The following is an 18,684-nucleotide window of genomic DNA, read 5'->3' on the forward strand; positions in this document are numbered from 1 at the left end:
TTCCATCAGCTGCATCCCTGAGTGATTATAAGAAAAAGCCCCTCTCCATTGCCATTAAACCATATTGGAAATGTAATGAGAGGAAATCAGAAGAGAAAGAGGGAGAGAGAGAGAAACGGATGCACGGAGAGATAGTGAACCTTCCTTACTTGAAGCCTATGAGATTTGGATGTGTTTTTTCTCTCAGCATAACCTACTCTGTCCTACCAAACACAATGATCAGTTAAGTTTGAATAAACAGGTCTTTTTACTACTGAACTGTTAAAGGCTTAAATGCTAATAGGAAATCCGAATCTTCACAAGAAGAATATATTGGGAGCATTTCTCATACTCATTCTACCACAGTTTTGTTTGTATGTCATGCAGAAGACTGGTTACCATGTCAAAGATCGTGGTATTCCGTAGGGCAATTAGGGAGAACATCTTTGGTCCATACTCTGCAGTTTATAAAACAGTCAAACAAAGCTCTAAGGAATGAAGTATTCTCCAAGGTCATCCTCAGGGACGTGGTCAGTTAAGTGGCAGACAGAGGAACTGATGCCTGAAGTCCGCCTCCCGGACCTGGCAAACTGGGGTGGTTTCACAGGTGAATCTAATTTTCTCACCTTTTACATGAGTCTCTAAAGAACTAGTCCAGTGGAAGCACCCACACCACCATACCATATAAATTAAAATCAACATCAGGTCACCCTTGGTCCACAGAGAGGTAAAACAAAGAAGCACTCATCAGAAAAGCTAAAAAAAAAAAAAAAATTCCCAACCAAGATGAAAGTCAAGACATAACATCTTGTGGGAATATAAGGACAAACCCTCTCTGCTGGTTTTCTGAACCAGGATCCTACAGTCCTCTGTGAAAACTAAGTTCTCTGGCTGAAAACTTGGCAGTGATGACCTCACAACACACTGCTTTTCCTTAGGGAAAAGGCTTTGGCCAAAAGCGATATTTCAACCTGAAATGAGGGGGAAGACATCTGACTCCCTGAGCTTGTTGTTAAGCCACTGATGATACTTCTCTGCTTTGAAACAATTTATTTTGACTGGTGCTGGAGGTGCTAACAAAACCCCAGTAGTCAGAGTGATAGCTTTGAAATTGTAGGAGTACAGGTCTACTGCAGCACCCTTTGGATTTAATCTGAGCTGGAGGAAAGGAGTAAAAGCTGCTTGAAAGAAATTTGGAAAAACAAACAAAAAAAATGTAAGCTACTACATGAATGTTGCCAGAAACTGATTTTAAAAAGCTCAGAGAGCGAAGTCAGATAGAGGAGAAATAGCGTATGACATCCCTAAAAAGAAATGATACAAATGAACTTGCAAAACAGGAAGAGGCTCACAGACTTGGAGAACAATCTTATGGCTACTGGGGGGGGAAGGGATAGTTAGGGAGTTTGGGCTGGTCATGTACATATCACTATATTTAAAATGGATAACCAACAAGGACCAACTCTATAGCACATGGAACTTTGCTCAATGTTATGTGCCAGCCTGGATGGGAGGGGCGGTTGTGGGAGAATGGATACTTGTATGTGCATGGCTGAGTCCCTCCACCGTTCACCTAAAGCTACCACAAAATTGTTAATCGGCTATACCCCAATACAAAATGAAAAGTTTAAAGTCTGGAAAAAAATAAATAAAATGTAACTGATTTAGTACAGTCTTAAAAATGCTCACCAATAAAAACAACTTTGAATTCTTAAAAAAAAAAAAGGAAAAGCTCAGTGAATTTCTTAAATAAATATTTATTATTTATTGCTTAATAGCAACTCCAGATTTGATCTCTGAACTTCACTGAAGAACTTTATCCCACAAACTGGCGAAGGTCCCAATGGTATGGCCTGTATCTTTCTTGAAATATGGCCCCCAAATGCAGATTCTCTGTGGCTGCTTTGAAATCAGCCAAATCATATTAGGTTTGTCACCGGAGTAAAATGAGATCTTTAGTTTAAAAAGTAATGAAGTGTAATTGGAACATAAATTATTTTCAAACATTTTGGCCTAGGCCTGAACACTGTTAGCATGTGAATAATTTTGAGTCACGCCCCAGGGAGCATACTGGTAGACACAGGTGGGGAGCACGCATTCCAAATGTTGCCTTGAGGGTTCCAAGTCTAATGATGAGGGCAGACAAACCCTCTGCTTTTTCAGTCAAAGAGCCTCTCCAGAAAGCCTTATGCTCTCTTGCTCACCCCCACGGAGAACAGAGGCCCCACAGGCTCTCTCTCAGCCACAGAACAGGAGCAGCTCAGCTCATCAAAGTCCTCTCTGCCTCAGCAAACATAAATAATCGTAGAACTCAGCCTGAGAGCTGCTTCCCCACCAAACAGGAGGTGGAACTAGGATAAACAGGACGTGGGAAAATAATGACTTGGAAGCTACTGTATCAGCTTCCTTGGAGGAGTGAAATACAGAGGGAGCCACCAACTGGTACACAGAAGGAAACAGAAAGCTGAGCCTGGACGCCACAGGACTCCCTTCACTGCTGACTTTTGGTGTCACCCCGCTCCTCCAGAAACAGGACATCCATACTCACAAAGGTACTATTCGTCAAATAGAAGTGACCACACAATGAGTGGGCTTCCCTGGTGGCTCAGTGGTAAAGAATCCGCCTGCCAATGCAGAAGACCCGAGTTCGATCCTGGGCTCGGGGAGACCCGCTGGAGAAGGAAATGGCTACCCACTCCAGTATTCTCGCCTGGGAAACCCTATGGACAGGGGCCTGGTGGGCTCCAGTCCAAGGTGTTGCAAAAGAGTCGGACATGACTTAGCAACTAAACAACAACAACAATGGCTCAACAACTAAGGATCTGCCTACCATATCAAAAATGTGATTTAAGGAAAAATGTGGTTGGAGCCTCTTTCTTGCCTCCTCAGTTGTCTTGTTGTTCAGTAGCTAAGTTGTGTCCAATTCTCTGTGATCCCACGGATTGCAGCACTCCAGACTTCTCTATCTTTCACTGTCTCCTGGAGTTTACTCAAACTCATGTCCATTGAGTCATTGATGCCAGGTGATGGATGATGTCAGTTGTCTAAATCTTACAAAGAGGTTCATCCCTAAGTAAAAAACTATATCATCCTTCCGGCTCCTTTTCTTCCTAGTAGTCCAGTTCTTTCATTTCCTCTTTGTCTTTGATTTGATAAATACATTCTCAGGAAAATGTTTTGGATTTAATGGCTTAAACTTTCCCAAGCTGCAGCTTCTAAAGAGATCATGAGAATCCTGATAATCCAAAATGATGAATCTGGGCTTTCTAGACTCAGAGTGATTGATTGATAGAAGGAGTAGGGAGGTCTGCCTGCAAATTATAAACTGAGAGTACTATGTGTTCCCCCAGGTTCATTCATTCATTCACTCATTCATTCACATAACAAACATGTTATGAACTCCAATAAGCAGACCACTGTGTTCATTATTGACCCCATCTATCCATGTCCATATAACACGGGAGACCAAAAAGGCACAGACCCTGATTTAAAGAAACTTGGAGTCTGGTAAAACGGATAAGCATGTAAACAAAGCACAAAGATATAAAATATACGATAGCAGTAAAAGCAACATACTGTGTTTAGAAACCAGAGAGAAGGTAATTCTGATAGGGAGATGTGGGATTTATTCAAGTCTTGTACTAAGAGTATCAGTGGGGCAGTGTCGGGGGACAGACCTACTGGGGTGAATGAACAGCGTGAGGGATGCACAAATGGTTTGAACGTGGAAGGAGAATCTGGTCAGAGCACAAGAAGTCAGATCCCTGGATGCCATGCTAAAGAGTTTGGAAAAGTCCATTAGTAACTGTGTTCAATAAGGCTGCTATAGCAAATTAACATAAATTTATCGACTATAAACAATAGGAATTTATACTCCCACAGTTCTGAAGTCCAAAATTAAGGTGTCAGGATTGCAATCTCTCTGAAGCTCCAGGAAAGAATTCTTCGTTGCCTATCCCTAGCCAGCAAGTCTGGACATTCCTTTGCTTATAGCTAAAATGCTCAAATTCTGCCTTTCTTTTCATGGCTGTCTGCTCTGAGCCTATCTCTGTTTTCTCTTCTTATAAGGACACCAGTCACTAGATTAGGGCCCACTGTGATCCAGGAGGACTTCATCTTGACTAGTTATATCTGGAAAACAGTATTTCCAAATAAAATCACATTTTGAGGTTCCAGGTTTACATGAATCTGAGGGGAACACTGCTCAACTCAGTACAGAGATTGATGTCATGTACCACTTTTGAGGTTCATATCCAAAGGGTCAGATAATCTATCACAGCTTCAAGGAGGCAAGATCTGTGTCTAATTAAAATCTTCCTAGTAAAGACAAGTTTACTATCTACTTCAAAAGTAGCGTAGACTAAGCAACCAGTCAAACACAGAAGGATGGAGGAAGAGGGAGGGATCAAGGACAACTCAGGTTTCCAATGGAAGTGATAAGAATATGGTAACGAGATGACAGCACCCAGCATTTGATAAGTGCTTCTGTTATGCTAGGCACTTTTCTAACTTCCAGGCAGCAACGGTGGCTCAGGCAGTAAAGAATCCACCTGCAAGGAAGGAGACCCAGATTTGATCCCTGGGTTGGGAAGATCCCCTGGAGAAGGGAATGCTTACCCACTCCAGCGTTCTTGCCAGGAGAATTCCATGGACAGAGGAGCCTGGAATGCTACAGTCCATGGGATCGCAAAGAATTGGACACAACTGAGCAACTAACACTTCCACTTTCTAACTTCTAGTACTTCATTCATGCTTATAATAATCCTAGTGACAAGAAATAGTCTACCATTTTACAGGTGATAAATTGTTCACCCTTTTGCAAAGCGATAAAAGAGGCACAGAGAGGTTAAACACTTTGCTTAATGGGCAATGATCACACAGCTAATCAATGGGCAAGCTAGAAAGAGAACCTAGACAGTCTAGCTCCAGAGCCTGTGACATTAACCACTACACTAGAACTACTTGGTGGTACTATTTTTAACTAAGAAAATCCAGGCATGTGTGCTTAGTCACTAAGTGGTATTTTACTCCTTGCATCACCATGGACAGTAGCCTACCAGGTCCCTCTGTCCCTGGAAGAATACTGGGTGGGTTGTCATTTCCTCCCCCATCCTATACAATAGGGTCTTTTTTTAAGTCTCCTCTTCTCACTACTTGAATTTATTCCTCTACCTACAGTAATCTGTCTCCCACCCCCAATATTGTACTGCATTCGCCCCTCCTTGATGATCAGTGCTAAATCAGAGGGTGGCTTCTAGTGTTGTGTTTGATGATGACCTTCTTGACACTCACTGTCTTGATGGTTTGGAGAACATCACCCCTTTTTGGTTTCCTTCATACCTCCATAGTTTCTTGTGTCCCAGTTTCTTTTTTGAGTACTGTTTTCTCTGTTTATAATTTAAGTCAATGACTATCAAATGGAACATTATGAATCCCTAATGAGAGGATGCCACGGGGATAAGGATTTTGATAGGCAGCCTCGAAAATGGCCCTCAGGGATCTCTGCCTAAGAGTAATCATATTCCTTGTGATTTTCCATATACAAATTTTACTTGAACAGCTATTTCTACAACTAAACAATAGTTTGAAAGCCACCAAATGTTCTAAATGTTGATGTTACTCAAGGTTCCAACTTTGGCCAGTTTCTCTTTTCACCATACCCATTCTCCTTGGGGAATCATGTCTACATCCATATTGGTAATCACCTTCCCCTACTCTAATAATTTTTAAATGCACATCCTAGACTTACCACAAAATGTAAATACCCCATGGTATTCATCTTCCTCGTATGATCCCTTTCTCTTGAGGCTGGACTGGTGGACTGGACTTACTGACTTACTTCTAAGGAACAGAAGACTGCAGACCTCAGGGCTGAGTAGGCTATAGTCTCAGAGGACTGTGGCTTCCATCTTGAAATGGTTCTCTCTTGCCCTCTCTTGGAAGGTTCAACATGGATAAGCCAGTTGTTATAAGGATAGGCCTGTATGAAGAGGGATAGAGACCTCAAAACCCAGGTGAGTGAACTTGAAAGAAGATACTTGGCCAGACAGACTTTCAGATGAGACCAGGCACAGCCAACCAAACTGGACAGCAACCTGAAAGACTCTGAGCTAGAGGCACCCAGCCAACGCCTCACCCAGATTCCTGACCTACAGCAACTGTGAGATAATAAATGCTTGAAATTGGTGTTTCTCAAGGTTCCATCCTTGGCTTGTTTCTCTTTTCACTTGTTTCTCCCTGGGGAGTATGCCTATGTCCATACTGATAATTACCTCCACCTATTCTTATAGTTCCAAGGGCACATTCCTAGACTTATCTCAAAATTTAACTGACCATCAGCCATCCCACTTGAATGTCCCATGAGCATCTGAAAGTGACAATGACCCAAGACTAACCTTATAGACCTTCTTGCAAAATATATTTTCTGCTTTATTTCCCACTTTAATAAATGGTGCTCCCACGACCCAGTTCATCCTTAATTTCTCCCTCTCACTCCTCACTGTTCTTTCAATAATCTCTTAAAATCCCATAAAATCCGCTTCTTTGCTATGCCTTGATCTATTTCCTACACCTTCACTATCACTCTTAGTTCAGACCACTGCAATTTCTGCCTTGAGTATTTCAATACCCTCATAAACAATCCACATAATACAGAGGTGGAGAGGTCAGGTTCTTATTTCAGACTTAATTCTAAACCTCAGAGCATTTGAATCCCACCTCTGTTACTTACTTGATGGGTTATATTTGACAAATCATTTAATCTGTCTCCTTACAATTATATCATCTTTAAAATAAGGGTAATAGTAAGCTGAGTGGTAAGTGCATGGATTCTTACTTTGCCATTCAGTATCTGAGTGAAACTGGACAAGTTACTTTGTTGATCTCTTCTTCCATTTCTTTTTGTGTCTTATGGGAATAATAATAGGAATCAATACATAAAACTATTGTAATGATGGAACATACTGACTGCTGGCCAAATGTTTTCTGTTGTTATTCACTGTGCCACTTTTAAATCCATTCATTACCTTGCAAAGTGATATCTCTAAATCTTATGACATTCCCCTGCTTAAAGCTCTTCGATGGTCCACTTGTTACCCCTTAGCACAGCATCCTGCAACCTTCACAATTTGGCAAACCTCTCACATTTTATCTCTCTCCATTCTTCCCCACTGAACCTTAAACGCCAATCTGACTAAGCTACTTGACCTTCTTCAAGGGCCAAGTACTTACATACCTTTCTGTCATTGCCAATGTTTTCCCTTCTACCTTAAATACTCTTTCTATCCTACTTACCTGGCTCACCCATCCTTTCTTTGTTTAGCTGATGCCATCAAATTTTTTAGGCAAGTTCCCCAACCAGGATACACACACACACATATACACTAACACACCCATGTACACAAGTAGATCCTCCTATAAGCATCCATGGGTCTCTTTGCACACCTCTATGCCTATATCTAACATCTAAGGAATTGTAACTAACTGTGTACATCACTGTCTTTCCCCGCTAGACATGAGCAATGTACTCCAGCAACGGGCGGAAACATATGGAACATTGTAGGCGCTCAATAAATATTTAATCAAGAAATAAATGGAGGTCTAATCTGACATTTCTTTTTTTCTTTGAGAGAGTGTATGAACTTTCTGTATTTTGTTGCTACAGTTGACTTTTATGGTACTGGCTTGTTATGGTATGCCAACAACTAGAGACATTCTTGGTAAAGATCAAACAACGGCATAGTTTCTGGACAATGAGGAACCCTGGGAAGTTCCACAAACTTTGGGCCCACCTATTCCAACCCAAACCAGGTGAATGAAATCACAACGACCTCTGCAAGCCTGCCTATTCCATAGCTTCAGAGAGGTGCACACCTGGCTAGAGTCTCCTATGTTTAACTCTCCACTCCCACAAAATTCCACAATTATTATGAAATAAGCTTCAGATCAACAATGCCAGGGAAGGGTAGGTTTTCTGTCTCATCTTTCAATGACTCTCTAAGTAGTCAGGTGCCTTAGATTGGCCACTCGCCAGTGCACTGATTTCCAGTTGGTGGGAGGAGCAAGGTCTGTATCAAGGTCTGTAAGTTTCAAAGAGACAAGAGACCAAAGAGTTTCCTGCCTTTTTAGATATAATCAACCAGCTGGTAAGTCCCTGGTTCTTAAAAACATGTAAGAATGGAGGAAGTTATGCTTTTTTCCTTCCTATATAATTTTCAGTTTTAATATAACCTGAAGAAGTAAAATGACTGTTGAGAAATGCCATGTACTTCTGGTAGAAATGGGAGAGACTTCTCAAGGTCTCAACAACAACAAGATGAGCATGCCTGTATCCCTAATGAGACCTTTTACTGAACCCACACATTTCATAAAGGTTCTCAATCTTTGAGACCAGCAAAGACAGTTTCTCAAAATAAAAACTTTTTCTGTACCTAGGAAAGAGAAATTAAGGGAAAAGTATACCTGTAAAGCTGATCAATAAAGAAAGATAAAGAAAGAATTCTCTTTATATTTCTAGCATAGAGAACTGGAATTATTTTTCAAGAATATATTTTCATCACTAGAGTAAGGCAACAATAATCAGAGTAAGGCTGAATGAGGTCAGAGTAAGTCTGTAGTGCTTACATATTAGGATCTTTGTCATTTTCTTTGGCACAAATAATTTTTCCAGAGATGCTGGCTGGAAGTTTCTATGCTGCTGCAGAAATAGGAAATAGAAGCAATAAACAGGTGACTGGAATATTTCATGTAAGAAAATACAACTCAGAAAAAGTGAGGGCAAATAACAGGCTGAAGTGTTGACCCCACTGAGAAAAGAGATGTCAATTTCAGTTACTAACTGAAATTATGTGTTCTCTGATTGTGGCCCAATAAAGTGTATACAGGGTTACACATTGTAATTCAACTCACCTTACACCATAAAACCACTCTAGAATTCAGAGAGAAAGGACATAATGTTTTCAAAAAATGCTTTGCAATCTTATCTTTGAATCTCTGATCTCTCCTTCTTAGAAAGCTCCTTGTAGAAGAGAGTGACTTAATCAGCAACCAAATAATATACTAATGAAAGTTTGTCTTGCCTGAGAGAGGATATTCTCAAGGTACAGGTATGGCAAGGCGCTGATATCAAGGAAGATGCAAAGAACAATGGAGGAGTGGACAGGTGCTTTGAACAGATACATCACAAGGAAGGATATATGAATGGACAATAGGCACAAGAAGGAATTGTTCACTGGGGAATGTAATCTAACCCACAATGTGATACCATTCCCCTCACCCTCAAGAATGGCCAAAATCTACAGGACTGACTACACTAAGTGTTGGTGAGAATGTGAAGCAACTAGGACCCTCATACATTGTGATGGGAACATAAAATGATTCGATAACTTTGGGAAAAATTCTGATCACTTCTTATAAAACTTAACACACATATATTCTATGACCCCTCAATTCTACCCCAAGAATTACCCAAGATAAATAGAAACATATGTTCACAAAATACCTTGCCATAGATCGTTTACAGCAGCTTTATTCATAATTGGCTGAATCCCAGAATCAGTCCAGGAGTCCATCAACAGGAAAAAGAATAAGCCATGATATATTCATACAATAGAATACCACTCAACAATATACATGCAACAACATAAATGAGTCTCATAAATATTATGGTGAGTGAAAAAAATCTATCAGGCAAGTATCTCCAGAGAAACAGAACAGGACCAATATGTACACACACACATAAAGAGGTTATAAGAACTGGCTTATGTATTTGTTGAGGGAGGCAAGAGCTAGCTGGCAAGCTGGAAGCATAGACTGCAGCCTTCAGGCAGAATTTCTTCTTCTTCAATATACCTCAGTTTTTGCTCCTCAGGCTTGCAACTGATTGGACAAGGCCTTCTGACATTATCAAGGGAAATTTGCTTTACTGAAGGATAATTGTGAATGTTAACCACATTTCCAAAATGCCTTCATAGCAACACACAGATTGGTGTTTCATCACATAACTGGGTACAATAGCCTAGCCAATTTGACACAAAAAATTAACCATCACAGAAGCCTTACCAAACAAAACTGCACTCTCTGATTTTATTTATGTGCAATTCCAGAATAGGGAAAACTAATATAAACAGGTATAAAATCAGAAAGGAGTTTGTCTTTTGGGGTTGGTAGTGAAGAGGCATGAGAGAAATTTCCAGGGTGATGATAATATTCTATGTACTGACAGGGGTTTGAATTACACAGGTGTGTACATTTGCCAACAGTCAGGGAATATATATTTGGGATTTGTGCATTTTACATATGGAGACTATTTGAAAGGAAAAAAAAATCTGTAAGCAAATAGTGATCTCTATTTAGTAATATATATGCTGAATATTGAAGGAAGTACATTGATGTACTTTTAAGTGCTTTGAAAAGTAATTGATAGATGGCTAGAAGGGCAGATAGTGATAGATATGTGATAAGGTGAGTTGGGGAGTGTTTATGGCAGAGGGAAGATGTTTTTGTTGCTTAATGGCAAAGTCATATCCAACTTAGTCACGTCGCCCACCAGTCTCCTCAGTCCATGGGATTTCCCAGGCAAGAATATTCAAGTGGGTTGCCATTTCCTTCTCCAGAGGATCTTCCAGACCCAGGAATCAAACCCAGATCTCCTGCATTGGCAGGCGGATTCTTTACCACTGAGCCACCTAGGAAGCCCTAGAATGAAGATGAAGTATACACAAAAGTTCACTGTATAATCCTTTTGACTTTGCTGTAGTTTTGAAAATTGTCATAACAAAATGTTGGGGAAAAAAATCAGTCTCTCAAAATAAATTAACATGTTTGTATCTTTCTTCCATCAACCAGCTGGAGTCAAGTGTCAACTCCAGTGCTATATCAAAGTACTCTCACTAAGACCATCAACCTCTATATTGCTAAATCTCATGGCACTGTTCTAGACCTAGCATATTTTAAATTTCAGAGAAAGTGGCCCTGCGCTTAAGAGTTCATTAAATATGCTCGAAAAAGGAGTGTTGTCTCAGCTTTAACTATTGGCTTGCTTTGCTTCACAGCCACTGATTCCTCTGCCTTTCCCTAAGCAGAAAACTACCAACATAAATCTTTTTGAATTTTCTGTGTCCTAGAACCTTGCTACTCAAAGTGTGAGTCAGCAGCACTGGTATTAGCTGGGAACTTGTTAGCAATGCACTTCCCAACTCTGAGCTACTGAATGAGAACTTGCATTTAAACCAGAAGGTGACTCAGAAACATATTAAAGGATGGGAAGCACTGGCTTCTAGCTTAGCTGTCCAGTTTGTTGGTCTAAGACATCGCCGTTTCCTGATTGGCCATCTGCTGCTCTGGATCCTCCTTCACAGGCTCCTTTCCTTCTCTCCACCCAGTGTAAAGTAGAGTTCCATCCAGATGTTCTGATGCTCTTCTTCCTTTATCCCAGTTTTGGCCATCTGCCCACCTAAATGTTGAAGACTCCCAAACGTCTATCTTTATCCACTTCCTTGAGGTCCGGGCATGTATATCCAATCTGCCTTTTGACAATTTCTCTTTGAATGTCCCACAGAAACTTGAGACTCATTGTATCAGCAACTGAGTTCAACTTTTCTTCTACTACACACACTTCTCCCCCTCCCCAAACTGCAAGGCTCAGTTAATGGCGCCACTATCTAAGGGGAGTCACTGTCACGCCAGATGTCTTTCTTCTCTACTTTGTACCATAACCAGGTGCCATTCACTCAACTTTCTAAATATCTCTGAGATTTGTCCCCATCTCTCTCTCTTCCTAGGCTTTTTTTCCCTCTATACCTAGGCTACTAAAAACCTTCATAATAGATTCCCTGCCTCTGGTGAAGCACTCCTCCATTCAACTGCTTCCAGAATGGTTTACCTAAAACTAAATTTTCATCATTTCTCTATCTTGCTTTTAAAATCTTTCAACAATGGGCCTCACTTTCAGTATAAATTTCAAACACCTTGGGCTATATTTTATATCTCCTACAGTAAGCAAATCCCTTTCCACTATCTCAGCCTGGAACTTAAAAACTCTGCTGCTTTTTATTTCAGTGGGGTTGAGTTCAGACTGAATTCTTGCCTCTCTTTAATTGTAAAAGCCTTGAGTAAAGTCATCCATGCCTGCTTAACGTTGGTACAATTTTTGCTTCATCATTTGGTAATTGTCATTTATCCTTTGAAGAGAGCTTAAACACCACCTTTTTTAGGAAGACTTCCTTAATTATCTCCAGGCTTCCTTCCTCCAGTCTACAACAAAGATTTGGTTGTCTTTCTTCTAAACTTCCACAGTTGGTACACACTTAATAAAAACCGTGTTTCTTTTTATTTATCTGTCTCGTCTACCAGAATGGGAGTTCCTTAATATACAAGTTATATCTTGCATCTCTATTATATCTCCCACTTACAGAACAATTTTGAGTCTATGATGAACTTCAATTAATGGTGGTTGAATGAACTGATAATCAAATGAACAAAGACATCGGGTCTTGTCACAACATGATACTGAGCAAAGCATGGCCAGCAGGCTGCATTCTGCTTATTTAATGTCTGAAAGATCTGAGGCAATCATGAAAAACAGGTTATCTGATAAATGTAACACACACAAAATCTGGGCTGAGCAAGAAAGAGAATTAATATCCCTCGTCCTTCAGGAATATATCTCATTTTATGTCCTCTACTAGTTTCTAGCATCTGAGGATCTCAAATGTCTCTATACTTACTAAGCTAAACATTTAGTTTAAGAAACATATATATGTTAAAATTTTTTAAAACTTTGGATAAGAAAAATAGTATTCCTTAGCTCAATTGTTTGGGCTATAGATTTGGTAACTGAATGTTAGAATATTGTGAGTTTCATGTGAGCCTTGACAATGTTTTCCTTAAAAGGAAGACAGTAACCTCAAGTTTATGCCTCAAGACTTGTACAGGTCAGAGAAAACAGACTTAAAGGTTTATAGAGCACATCAACTTTACCACATTCATGAGGAACACAGCCTACCATATAATGGGTGCTAATTAGAGGAGAGACATTGAGCAAAGCACTTTATAAGCACTAATTCATTTAAATACCAATTCTGTGATTTAGATACTGTAATTATTTTAATTCATCAAGCTCATCTTATTGAAATCTTCCTTTGCTTACTTTGTCCCAGCCATATGACTGTTCCAGTCCTTGAATTTCCCACCTCAGAGCTTCTGGGATGAGCTGTTTCCTCCATCTGCACTCTATTCCTTAAGAGTCTTTCTTTGGCTGATTCCTTCTCATCCTTCAGGCATCAGCTTAAATTTTCACCTTCTCAAAGATGCTTTTCCTGATTATCCAAGTTGAAGTTGTTGCCTACTCTTCCAAGCTACTCTCTACCACTTCCTCCCGATGTAACTTCCTTATAGCAGAGGTTCTCAAAATGTCCTCTGCAGTCCAATGGGGGACCTCTGAGACCCCTTTAGGGAGTCCATGAGGAGAAAATATTTGCATAATAACACTAAGATGCTATTTGCCTTTTTCACTGTATTGACATTTGTACTAACAGTGCAAAAGCAGCAGAAGATACAATTCTTAGTGCCTTAGTATGAATCAAGTCACTGGCACTAACTAAACCATTGGTCATTGTATTCCTTAGTGCCATGCAACCACAGGACACAGAGACAATAATAAATACAAAAAAAATAAGCTTAAGGATATCCTTGATAAAGTAATAAAATGTATTAATTTTATGAAGCCTCTACTCTTGAGTATACACTTTCTCAATGGAATGGGTAGTACGCATAAAACACTTTTGTTGCATACAAAGTGTGATTTTTCTCAAAGAAAAGCACTAGGATGACTGAACTGAGCACAGAATTAGCTTTTTTTTTCATGGAACAGCATTTCTATTCAAAAGCACAACCTAGAAACTTGGGTATTTGGCAGACATTTTCTAAAAGTAAACCAAATGAATCTGTCACTGCAATAAAAACAACTGACAATATTTGTTGCCAGCACTAAAATTTGAGTTTTCCAGAAAAACTCAGAATTTTAAAAATTTATATGTGCCACCATGAGCTTGAAAGTTTCCAGATACTTGAAGACTTTTCTCATAATAACTGTGGTGATAGTAACAAGTGTGATTTTTTATGTTGTCAGTACACATAACTCAGGGAACCAATGTTTTCCAAGTGACCAATGCATAATGTTATAAAATCATGTATAGATAAAAAAAATCCATTGAAAGTAAAAGACAGACCAAGGTTATTGTTGTAACAGAATATGAAAAGTTTATTGATATGACTTTGGATTCTACATTGCAATTAACATTTAAGAAGCTGCCACTTGCCAATTTTTATTCCTTTTTTACATTCTACTACATATTTGTAATTATTGCTATTGTCTGTCTGTCTCCAACCATCAGTTATTAACCATAAGAATATGGTCTCCATCCATCTTATTCATTGGTATCTCCTGTGCTTAAGAGAATGCCTGGCACATACTAGGTGGATGATAGATATTTAGTTGCATGAATAAATTCCCATTTTAAAGTTGAAGGAATTTAGTCTTAAAGACATAGTGTTATGTACCCAAGGTCACAGATCTACTAAGTGACTGAGGAGGAATTCATTTCTGTCCAACTGCAAAGCTCATGTTCTTAATTAAGTTCCTCCACCAAACTGCCTCTCCAATGAAGATGTGGAGAGGTCTTGTCAGACAGATACCTAGCTTTAATATCAACAAACTCTGAGCTTTTGTGAACTTTTATAGCCTCTCATGTTTGATATGAACTTATTTTAGAACTATAGGAAAATAGTATTTTAATCCAACTTCTCATAGACTGACCCAGAGTTAGTTATTCTGAAAAACAGCCCTGGGCTTCCATCCAATTCCATGGGTAGGTGTGGAACTGAGGTCATGGAAGTTGCATGAAACAGTTTTCACTTCTCCAACTTCATCCTTGGCTCTTTCTTTTCTAGAATCCCAGATGATGAGGAAAGGCACAAAAGAAAGGGGGCCTGGAATGCTAAACTGAGGACTTTAACTTTCTAACCACAGTAGATACTTTTCCATAGCTGATAACTAACTCACACATCTTTCAGAAGTACACTTTGATAAATGGTGACCAGCTACACCAACAAGGGCCACTGTTGAGAGGTTGAAGCCACTAAAATGGAAGCACATTCTGGCAATTCCAGTGCTTGGCAGAAGCACAGAGCCCAAGTTTTTAGAGAACAAGGACCTTTAGAAAGGTTCTTGCCAGGTCTCTCTTGCAATGTAATTACTTTCCATTTCTAGATGACATTTAAACCAACAACAAAATATTTTATTGCTAAATTATTTCAGATGCTGCATGGCAGCAACCAAATCAAATGCAACTCAAGTTCTCCCTAAAAAGGATGTGTGTCTTCTCAGGTAACGCAGCTGGGAAGCTGGAGAATAGAATGAAAAACAGCCCCATGCACTCCTACTCTCTGCTCACATGGTGATCAGGGCAGTATCATCAGACACCAATTCTAGCGCTCAGAGACTGCTAGAGTGCTTCATCAATGTTGACCTTAAGCTGTGAATGGCAACTTAGCGTGGCAAGATCACCAGCTCCTAGCCCAGAGCAGATGATCAATAAATGATCATTAAATGACTAATTTTCTACACTGCCAGTATATATTTCACACATTCACCATGAGTAGGCATCCTTTAATCTGGAAACACTATGGTTGTACTGAACACCAAACAATTCCTATTGTCTGTTGCAAAGAAGGTTAAATTCATAAAATCATGGCGGTTCATATACTTCTGCCCGTAAAGATGATAATATTTTACCTTTAGAGAGATCTGATATCCAGATCACAGCTGTCAGATGAAAATATTGACTTAGCCTATAGTCCTACTACAAAATATAAAATAGTAGCATCTACCTCTTCTAGAGGAAATGCAAACATATTATCATTTGGGGTAGGAGTAAGGGAGAATAATAAAGAAACCAGATACATGACTCAGATTAATTGAGGCTTAAAATGATTCCAATTAATATGTTTGCTAATTATTTTCTCTAACTTTGATATTACTTGTTTTATTTCTAGATTTCAATCTATGTTACATCCAGACACAAGCACCAAATAAATGTTTCATAAATGTTTGTTGAATTAATTTGATACAATGGTTCTCTGAGTATGGTCTGAGAACCCCTTGAGATCGTGATGTGCTGGAGAAACTTCTGTCATCTCACAAGCAACAACTATCACATTTGTGAGAATTTTATGAGCCAGCTGTTAAATATGACAGTTATTAAAAATTAAATTATAAAAATTTGCAATTAACTTATATAAAAATAAAGGTAATAAGTACTCAGAAACCATAATTTCCTAAATATCTTACTGCGTTTCATTATTTCTAAGTTCTTGAGGTTATTAAACCTATTGTATTTCTATGTAGAAACATCTAACAGTGTGCTACTATGCATTTCTTCCCAACTTTTCATTATCATTCATTCTGGGAAGATTTACAGCAGAAATATTGGCAAATGTTACCAATAGGGCTTTTCATTCCTCCTTGATGAGCTGGTTATCATAATATTTACTATCACACTACTTCCTGAGCGTTCATAATACTCTTTCAGGTGGTCTACCAAATCCTCCTCCTTGATGTGAGAGAACAGATTTTCTACATAAATGTTAACCGAAACAAAGATTTGAACAGACTGAATGCAGAAACAGATATGCAATTCCAACTATAAGCTAGATATTAAAGCAATTTTTTTAATGTAAAATTACACCTTCTTCTCACTAGATTTTTTTTTCATAAAAAAGTGTTGTCTTATGCTGAAGACAAAATAATAAGCCCAAAATGGAGTTGCTTATGCTAAACTCCACTTCCCCAAGTGAAGACCTAATTACAGTTTCAGTTCCCACAAAAATAAAATCTTAAACCAGTCAATCAGGAACCTCCTGATCAGCATTAATGAGGCAATTTGCCTGATAAACCCCTACAATAATAAAGTAACTTTGCAATAATCAACCTGCTTTTTTGCCCAGTGCAATCCCCTTATTCTTGCTCACTTCGACCTAAAAAAAATCTTTACCTTGTATACCTGGTCAGAATGCCTTTCTATCTGCTAGGTTGAATGTTGGCTGATTCACAAATTGATCACTAAATAAAGCCAGTAAAGATCTTTATAATTTTCTCAGTTGACTTTTTTGTTTTTAATAGTTAATGTAATAATGTATTTTTTCATTTATATACTAAATGGATTCATTTATACTTATTCTAATATGATAAACGAAGGAAATGGCAACCCACTCCAGTATTCTTGCCTGGAAAGTCCTTTGGACAGAGGAGCCTGGTGGGCTACTGTCCATACGGGTGCAAGAGTCGGACACAACTGAAGAACTAAACCACCAATAAGATAAACATTGACAGATATATCAGAAAAGCAAAAGCTCTTTGGGATCTTCAAGAATATTTTAAGAGTGTGAAGGAACCTGAGATCAAAAGTTTGAGAATCACTGATTTAATAATGCAGTAAATCCCATATAGTGCTATTTGACCTAGTGTAGTCAAACTAGATAAGCAGGTCTATATTCTCAGGCCACTGTGACCTTGGGAAATTAATGATTGACCTTTTCAAATCTGTATTTCTCCATTTGCAAAACGACAGGGCAAGATAGGATGACCTCACTGAACCTTTTTTTAGCTCTCAGATTCTGTAACTAGGAGAATTATAAACGAGCTTTGCCTCTAGTTTGAAGGCAGTGGAAATCTTTTTGCTTTGTCATCTTTTTTATTCCTCCAACCCACATCATCACCGTCTTTAACAATCTTTATCCGCCTAAGCTTCTGCCTCCCAAAGGATTTAACATTAGATTACATCACCATAATTACAGAAGTCACTGCTTCCAGTGTCAAAAACTCAGACCACTCTTGGACTAAACTATGTCATACAGCAGACATAAAAACGCTGTGCAGACCAACAAAATGCCACGGTTTACTGTCACTCCATCCATCAGGTGGAAAATGAAATTCCTAAAGCAGGCACTGTGACCGAATTTAATAAAGCAAACTTTCACCCAGGACCTGCTTTGCATCTCCCACAGCGGCGGAATGACACGAGTGTTTTCTCCTTTCTGTGCAAATTAGTATCTGCTTGCCACCCTTTAAAGTGTGTGAATTATCCCTCTTAATTCTAGGCAGGTCCGCGGAGGCTTGCCTTCCGAATTCACTGCAGCAAAATGCAAATGATGTATGTAATAAAAAAGCCCTCGCCAAGTGAAACTGCAGCCTTCACTTTCATATCACATCTGCGTCTCCTTTCCTCTAGCGTACCCACAGCCACAGCGAGATGTGAAATCGCATCCCAGTCTGCCGGGAATTCAATTTCCAGATCCCCTCCCGGCACCAAACCAACCAGCAAAAAAAGCAAGCCCGCGGGGAGCGAAGCTGCGCGGGAGATGAGAAGGGTCAAGGGCGCGCGGGGGTGAGCCGGCTCTGCGGGGCGCCCGCCTCCCATCGCGGGGCTTGGACGACCTGGGTACCACTGAGCCCTGGCCCGTAAGGGGCCCAGGAATCAGAGCTGCCTAAAATGGCTGCCGGCGTCGCGGCTGCCGGAGGAGGGATGCTCAAAGCCAAGGACAGGCTGCCCTCCCAGGCTGCCCTGCCGCCAGGGAGCGTCCGCCTCCCAGCAGCAGGTGAGACGCGGCCAAGGTGCCACGCATCTGGGGCACCTCCCAAGGCCAAGG

Source organism: Cervus canadensis, chromosome 29, assembly GCF_019320065.1.
Source record: "Cervus canadensis isolate Bull #8, Minnesota chromosome 29, ASM1932006v1, whole genome shotgun sequence".
NCBI classification, from domain to species: Eukaryota; Metazoa; Chordata; class Mammalia; order Artiodactyla; family Cervidae; genus Cervus; species Cervus canadensis.